Here is an 8,859-nt window from a genome sequence, read left to right as displayed (position 1 = left end):
GAAATGACAAATGTTGGAGGTGATGTGGAAAAATTGGGGCATTAAAAGACTGTTGATAGAACTGTAGATTGACCCAAGCATTTTATAGAGCTTTCTGCCCACAGAATTATAAAAGTGCATTTACTCTTTGACTCCAGAGTAAGACTACTAGATCTGTTTCCTGGAGTGATCAGGGGAGAAGCAAAATAATCTATATGTCCTAAATTATTTATAATAATTCTTTTTATGGTGGCAAAGAATTGTAAATTCGGGGGATGTCCTTCAATTGTGGAATGGCTAAACAAGCTGTGGCATAAGATTGTCTTGGGATTGTACTGCATTGCAAGCTGGTTGCTCTCAGAAAACAATGGAAAGACATATGAAATAATGAATTGTGAAGTGAGTAGAACAAAGAGAATGTGGTATACAGTAACATCAATATTGTTCAGAGACTAATTGAGAACTATCAGGTTATTTCAAATATTATAAAGATTCAGCTCAACTATAAAGGATCTGTGAAGTAAGATGCTATCTACCCCCAGAGAAAGAACGCATAAACGGAAGTAAGCCTAGTATGTCACCTTAGAAGAAAATTTGGAAATATTATAATACCATTCACAATAACATGAATTTAAAAGCCTGGAACAGAGTTCTTTTTTTTAAAAAAAATGATTTTATTGACTCAGGGAGTCTCATTTGTGACCAAGATGGAATTTTGCAGCATGATGTTATATTTACATCTCTAAAAGATATCGATATTACAGGAATTTGTAAGCATATATAAACATGAATCATTTTCCAAGTTCTGATTTCTCCTCCCCTCCCCCTTCCAAAAAAAAAACAACCCCGCCCCCACCTCTTGCTTAATACTCTGAAAACAACCAATGATATCTTGTTTTACTCGGGAGAGACTGAATTGGAGTTGGGCCCTGCTAATAGCGATCCTTCATGTTCAGGCTAAGCGCACTGTTTTGACGCTGTGACGTCCCCCCAAGTCTTGATAGTCGACGGATTCTTGGAACTTCATCCTTTTGAATGGGGGTTGATAGAAGCCTGGGACCCGAGAGCTCCCCCACGTGCTGCCCTTTTCACTGTCGTGCTGGTCTGGGGCTTCGCGTTTCCCGAGAGCCGTTGCCAGGACCATAGCACTGTGCTGGTTGATCCTCTGGATGAGGGCGGCATTTCTCTTCTGCTGTATGGACGTTGAAGAGTTGGAAGGGGATGGCACAGGGGAGACCCCGTAGCCCTCACCGAAGGGGGTGTCGTGCAGAGCCGTCACATCCAGTAGTGGGTTTTTCACGCCTAGTGACAGCATCTTTTCCCACCTCTTTTCGTCCATTTGGGCACATTCTGCAAAGAGATCCTGTGAGCCCATGTAAAGGCGATCTCTGGGAAAGTAATGGGACTGCAGAAACCGGGCCCAGAACTCCCTTTCTGTCATGTTCCGTGGGACGTTCTCTGCATATTTCCTTTTCACTGCTGGGTGGGTCCTCAGTACGGACTCGATGATGTCAGAAGTCAAGTTGTAGCCGAGGCCCTCACAACCCTCTTTTTGGGGGCGGACATCGGCCAGAAACGCCGCAGAAATGCCCACGTCCTGCCTGTGATTGGCTGCCGCGGGGCTCTCCGCAGCATTCCCGCCGAAACGATTGGCCCAGAATTCTTCTGCACTCATCACGTGACTCACAACCAGGTCTTGATAAAGCTGAAACAAAGCGGGATCTTCCCGCAGCCTTCCGGTTTTCTCTTTCAGTTCTCTTCTGGCTTTCCTGTTGAATTTGGGCAGCAGCTGCTGAAGAAGGGCCTTCACGGCATCTCGCTCGCTCACAGCCGTGCGGCCATTGGAGAAATGGAAGTTGATTTTGTCTCCCGCGTGGAGGAGCAGCTGAAGCTGGACTCGAGCTTTTTCTTCTCGGCTGATTTTCTGGCATTTGATGTGCCTGTACAGATGGCTGATGGTACATGTGTCTTGGCCTTCAGGCGCCCAAGCGATCCTTTCTGCCATGAGGTACAGGGCTCCGTCTTGCTTCTTCTGGCGCACCTTCTTTACAATCAGTAAAACTTCTTCTGATGGAGTGGCCATGATGGCGGGAAGGTGTGTGCGCAAGCTCCTGCCTGGGCCCTGAGGGAGGGTCGGTGGGAGACCTCCAGTCCGTTGGCGAGGGAAGTTCTGTGGGAACAGCTCCTCTCTGCCCCAAAGTGGAGAGGTTCGGTGGCCACAGCCACCCTTTCTACAGGTTTCATTCATTCAAGCAATTCCCAAGTTATGTGACAGGAGTGTGTGCTCTTGTTTTGGCAGGTAAAGTACAAGAAACTCCTGAAAGATGTAACCATATTCTCAGAACAGTTCACAGCTTATTAAATGATGTACAATTTGGTCCATTTGGAGATGACCCAAACGAAGAAATTATGGCTTTGGAAAGGGCATTATTACACACCATAAAGTTTGATTTCCAAACGGAACATCCCTACGAATCCCTCTTAAAATATGCCCAAAAAATTCAAAGGTGATAAAAACCAAATTCAAAAGTTAGTGTAAATGGCATGGACATTTGTAAATGACACCTATGTACTAGATTAACATTACAGTGGGAACCTGTTCTCATAGTAATCTCAGTGATGTACTTGGCAGGTCATTTATGCAAATTTGAAATACAGGAATGGACATCAAAGCCATTGTACAGGAGATGGTGGGAACAGTTTGTTCCAGGCATATCTGATGATGTATTAGAAGATATTTACCATCAGATCCTGTATCTCCATTTACAAGAACACCAGCAGAGAGCTCTCCATACATGTCATCAATTGCAGCAAGCAGAATCTTTTCAGTCAATGCCTGAAGTGCCCTCACTAGAGGGCTCTCTATTTAAAATATGAGCCCTTACTACTGGGCTTATATCCCAAAGAAATACTAAAGAGGGGAAAGGGACCTGTGTGTGCCAAAATGTTTGTGGCAGCTCTTTTTGTAGTAGCTAGAAACTGGAAGATGAATGGATGTCCATCAATTGGAGAATGGTTGGGTAAATTATGATATATGAAGGTTATGGAATATTATTGCTCTGTAAGAAATGACCAGCAGGATGAATTCAGAAAGGCTTGGAGAGACTTGCATGAACTGATGCTGAGTGAAATGAGCAGAACCAGAAGATCACTGTACACTTCAACAACAGTACTGTATGAAGATGTATTCTGATGGAAGTGGATATCTTCAACATAGAGAAGATCCAACTCACTTCCAGTTGATCAATGATGGACAGAAACAACTACACCCAGAGAAGGAACACTGGGAAGTGAATGTAAACTGTTAGCACTACTGTCTATCTACCCAGGTTACTTATACCTTCGGAATCCAATACTTAACATGCAACAAGAAAATTGGATTTACACACATATATTGTATCTAGGTTATACTGTAACACATGTAAAATGTATGAGATTGCCTGTCATCTAAGAGGGAGGGAGGGGAAAATGTAAAGGGCTAGAACTGAGCAATGCACTTGGATAATAAAGCACGTGAGACTAATTGCCAATTGGACGGTTCCCTATTAACTTGTTTGAAGGTTGACCTTCCCCAGCTGTTCTGTGCTGACTTGATTGGTGGGACAAAGAGGAGGAAGTGACTTGTGTGGGAGGAGTAGGAAAAACTTGGGTCGTGGAACTCACGCTCTCTCGCACTCCTGACCTGGCGTTGGAGGGGACGGTAAAGATCAAGAATAAAGACGTTTAGTGATCCTGACTCCTGCTGATTTCTGGGAAGACAGAGTTCCAGCAGGAAAATCTGGAAAAATGAATACAAGGGATAATGTTATATTAAAAAAATTACTCATGCATATATACTATCAAAAAAAGTATAATTATAAAATTAATAAAATAAAATAAAATAAAGTATGAGCCCTTTATTAGGCAACAGTCACAGCAATCTCAAAATTCTGAACACTGGCAGCCCCAAAAGAAAGATACCCAGAAGTTAACAGCAGCATCAACATGCACAACAATCTAAGAAACCATCTCCTCAGCCTAACTCTCCCAGGAAGATTAAAAAAATCACTGGTTGTTTCTTCTAAGGAAGATAACAAGGCATCAGAATCATCACCATCTAAAATCTCCCAAATTGAGACCATACACACAGCAATATTACCTGTACATCCGCCTCTGGATGTAACTCAGGGCTTAAAAGTGCAGTTTCGATAAGAGAGCAGAATAGCAGATTGGATGTTGTAGATCTTCTAAAAGTCAAGATTCCTCTGCCCCTGTGTAACAGCCACCTCCTCTTCCTCACCATCCTCCACTACCACCTTAAAGCAACCTCACTGAGATATCAATTACAAGTTCCTACATGTCAGGAGAAGGTTATAAAAATATGCAGTCCATGATGATCAAAGAAAGACCCCTCTATGGGGTTCTGCCCCCAGCATATGGAAAACCCAATTATTTCCCATACCCTCCTCACATACATCCTCTTAACTCTATCACTTTTTCTATCTCCTCCCCTTGCATCATTTCCACCACCCATAATTCCTACACCAACATGTGTATATTTTCCCTCACCAGTATACAACTTATTTTCACCCTCCACAATTGCCTCCAACCCACGATAATCCTTCCTGTTCATGTCCAAGGCTTTGCATGCCACCTCCTAGTTACCCTCCTCTATTTGTTCCCCAAGATGGACAACCTCCCACATCCCAATCTCCCTACTTGCTATGTCTATTGTACAAGAATTAAGTCATTCATCTTGGCTGAAATAACACCCCTCATCCCTTTCTTTTTAAATCTTTTTAAATTCTTTTAAATTGGTGGAGGGACGAGCTGAAGCTTGCAGCCTCTCGAGATTAGAGGGAACCCCTTGAGAGTGAGCTTCTGAACATGATTCAGAAAGGAGGAGCTTTATTCAAACTCGTGATTCAAATTTGATTATCATTATATTAATAATAAACTGATAAAAAGAAAACATAAGTAAAAATGAGCAAGCAAAGGAAAAAGAACCATAGCTAACTATGCAGATTGGGGGTTATATTCAGAGGAATATAGGTTTAAAAAAAACAAAAAAACAAAAAAACACCTCACTCCTGCTCTTCTTTCGTGCCTTCCGCAGGGTGGACTGGCTCGAGCGTTGCAGATAGGCCCCGTGCCAGGCGTCTATAAGCCTGTGAGAGGGTGCGGAGCTTTGCGGTAGGACGATGGCTGCAGAGGCCGGCGCTCCTGCAGTCTTATTTATGATTATGAAAGCTAAAATTGCAACCTATTGTTCCATCTTCTCTTAAACTAAAGCAATGAGAAAAGGATTTGACTAAATGGTGAGAGATTTCAGAAGAGTGTGGTGAACAGCATAGGATCCCAATAGAATAAGGTTCCTTTTCTTAATCCCAACTCCTGATTTGATAATTTCATGATAACATTTAGTACAAAGAAGGGAGATCGTGAAATCACAGGAAAAACGTATTTGTCATCATGGGAAAATAGAAAACAATGGAAAACTATTGAAAGGATTTCTATAGTTCAAATATGGGGTTGATCCGGTTTTTTCCTGCTACATTGATTTGTATTAAGAATCACAGCTTTACTTACAGTTTCTGCTTTCATGTTTATATTTCAGTTAGAATATCACTTAAGTGATTGAACCCGTTTTTCATAATTACCCCCCCCTACTTTGATAGGTCTAAAATCCTATAAAGTCATAGAAATGTGTAAGAATTAAACTATGTAGGAACTTAACAATAACTTATTGCTTATAAATAGGGATTTTTAGAATGTGGAATGCTTAGTGAAAACATCCAGAACATTTCAAAATACTATTTATTAGTGTAAATTTTTCTATGTTACCATGTAAATTATTATTTTACTCTAAATGAGTTTAGATGTGGTAATATAATTTATTATATTTCCTTACCTAAAAGAAATATGACTTGAAAAATGGAATATTTAAGAATTCAACTGTTGAAATTACAAATTGTATTCACAAAATTTTTGCTGTTAAGGTATTAACTCTTTTCAGCTTAAGAGTACTTCATTGTATTTTCAAAATTTTTGGCATTAAAGTGTTAATTCTTTTCAGCTCAAGAGTACTTCATTGTAGTTTCAAAAGTTTGGGTGTTAAGGTGTTAACTCTTTTCCCCTTGAGTACTTAATACACAAATAGTCCTCCCCCTTTATAGCAGGCAAGTGTGTGTAAGACAGAGACAAAGCAGAGTAAGAGAGAGGCAGATACTTTATGGGGTACATCTAGTGCACCAAGTTGACACCTGTTACATCTTGGCCGAATTGAAAATTTGGGGTCTGAGATAAAAACTATTCCTGGGATTTTTTTTTTCTTCAGGAACTTAGCAAGTTCATCGAGGGAGGGGTGGGGCAACTCCTGGTACTTTTACGAAAGTGCAATTGGAAGTCAAGTTCACACATACACATCTTGGGTGTGAATTCAGGTTTTCACTTGTGAATCCCTCAGTCCCTCTTAAATAGAAAGGGCAACTTTATAAAGCAGCTCAGTCATAGATCAAGTCACTGCAGGGAAGGAAGTTCCATATCATTTGGCGGAGCTTTACAAAATCCCTGTGTGACAGAAGAAATCCTTTCCTTTTCCAGGAAGGGTTACTTAAGGCAGATGCATCATAGGGGAAATTTCTAACAAAAGCTGATCCACTGGAGAAGGGAAAAGCAAAGGACTCCAGCATCTTTATCAAGAAAAGAACGATAAGGATCCTCAAGATATGGAAAAGCATCTTTATCAAGAAAAGAACGATAAGGATCCCCAAGATATGGAAAAGCTGGAAACGGAGAAGAGACCTCTGGAGCGGGAAGGTGACCCAGCCGGGGGCCTGTCAGAGGAAGAGGACTACGTGCCTTATGTGCCTGTAAAGAAGAGAAAGCAGCAAAAGCTAGAGGAGTTGCTGCAGAAGCGACGGAAGACTGAGGAGGAGCGGAAAGACGGTGGCGGTGAGTCCCGAGGAGATGAAGATGTCATTCCCCTGGGCCCCCAGTCCGGTGTCAGCCTTCTGGACCAGCACCAGCTCCTGAAGGAGAAGGCGAATGCCCGCAAAGAGTCTGCTAAGGAGAAGCAGCTGAAAGAGGAGGAGAAGATCTTGGAGAGTGTGGCAGAAGAACGCGCCCTCATGTCAGTGAAGGAGATGGCCCGAGGAATCACCTACAAGGATCCCATCAAGACCAGCTGGAAGGCCCCTCGCTACGTGCTGAGCATGTCTGCAGCCAGGCATGAGCGGGTTCGCAACAAGTACCAGATCTTGGTGGAAGGAGAGGAGATCCCACCCCCCCTCAAAAGCTTCAAGGAAATGAAGTTTCCTGCAGCCATTCTGAGGGGCCTGAAGAAGAAGGGAATTCTCCAGCCCACTCCCATCCAGATCCAGGGCATCCCTGCCGTCCTCTCTGGCCGAGACATGATCGGCATTGCTTTCACTGGCTCTGGCAAGACGTTGGTGTTCACTCTGCCCCTGGTCATGTTTTGCCTGGAGCAGGAGACAAGATTACCATTCTCCAGGAGGGAGGGGCCCTATGGGCTCATTATTTGCCCTTCCAGAGAACTGGCCCGCCAGACCCATGGCATCTTGGACTATTACTGTCAGCTGCTGCAGGAGGACAACTACCCCTGCTTGTGCTGTGCCCTCTGCATTGGGGGCATGTCAGTCAGGGAGCAGATGGAAACCATCCGGCATGGGGTGCACATGATGGTGGCCACCCCTGGGCGGCTCATGGAACTCCTACAGAAGAAAATGGTGAACCTGGACGTTTGCCGCTACCTGGCCCTGGACGAGGCTGACCGCATGATTGACATGGGCTTTGAGGAAGACATCAGAACCATCTTCTCCTACTTCAAGGGCCAGAGACAGACACTGCTGTTCAGTGCTACCATGCCCCAAAAGATCCAGAACTTTGCTAAGAGTGCCCTGGTAAAGCCTGTCATCGTCAATGTGGGCCGGGCAGGGGCTGCCAGTCTGGATGTCATCCAGGAAGTGGAATATGTGAAGGAAGAGGCCAAGATGGTGTACCTGCTAGAGTGCCTGCAAAAGACAGCCCCGCCAGTGCTGATTTTTGCAGAGAAGAAGGCAGATGTGGATGCCATCCATGAGTACTTGCTTCTCAAAGGTGTGGAGGCCGTAGCCATCCATGGAGGCAGAGATCAAGCAGAACGGAGCAAGGCCATCGAGACATTCCGCGAGGGCAAGAAAGACGTCTTAGTGGCCACTGATGTGGCCTCCAAGGGCCTGGACTTTCCAGACATTCAGCACGTCATCAACTACGATATGCCTGGGGAGATTGAGAATTACGTCCATCGCATTGGCCGGACGGGACGCTCTGGGAACACGGGCATGGCCACCACCTTTATCAACAAGGCCTGTGCTGAGTCAGTACTCTTGGATCTCAAAGGCCTCCTCCTTGAAGCCAAGCAGAAGGTGCCTCCCATGCTGCAGGTCCTGCACGGAGGAGATGAGTCCATGCTGGACATTGGAGGCGAGAGAGGCTGCACCTTCTGTGGGGGTCTGGGCCATCGCATCACTGACTGCCCCAAGCTGGAGGCCATGAAGACCAAACAAGTCAGCAACATTGGCCGCAAGGACTACCTGGCCCGTGGCTCCATGGACTTCTGAGCCAGAACTGAACTGCAGTAAGAAGGCCAGGTCTCCCCAGACTTTCCTTCCTGTCTTTTCCCTTTTTTCTTATTCTGTTTTTTGTTTTTAGATTAAATAAAATTTTAAAAAATAAAAAGGTTTGGATCTCACATGTCTATGATGTTTTAAGGACTGCACAGCATCTTTGTCAAAATAACCCCTTGGTACAGTACTTGGAGGGAGTGATCGCTTTGTAAAGGCTCCTCACTTCTTTATATTCAGCAGATCTTCTCTTTTCCATAGCACAGTTGTATTTCAT

General features: G+C 44.1%; 3 pseudogenes; 2 read left to right on the top strand and 1 right to left on the bottom strand.

Annotated features, from left to right (window-relative positions):
- Positions 1 to 481: 481 nt before the first annotated feature.
- Positions 482 to 2,062, bottom strand: LOC141544469 (general transcription factor IIH subunit 1 pseudogene; annotated as a pseudogene).
- A 1-nt stretch (position 2,063) lies between these two features.
- LOC141544423 (cyclin-K pseudogene) lies at positions 2,064 to 4,704 on the top strand (annotated as a pseudogene).
- Positions 4,705 to 6,734: 2,030 nt separating this feature from the next.
- LOC141551791 (putative ATP-dependent RNA helicase DDX41 pseudogene) lies at positions 6,735 to 8,579 on the top strand (annotated as a pseudogene).
- The last annotated feature ends 280 nt before the right edge of the window (positions 8,580 to 8,859 follow it).

This window comes from Sminthopsis crassicaudata, chromosome 1 (assembly GCF_048593235.1).
Source record: "Sminthopsis crassicaudata isolate SCR6 chromosome 1, ASM4859323v1, whole genome shotgun sequence".
Lineage (NCBI taxonomy): Eukaryota > Metazoa > Chordata > Mammalia > Dasyuromorphia > Dasyuridae > Sminthopsis > Sminthopsis crassicaudata.
This window is presented reverse-complemented; position numbering and strand designations above follow the sequence as displayed.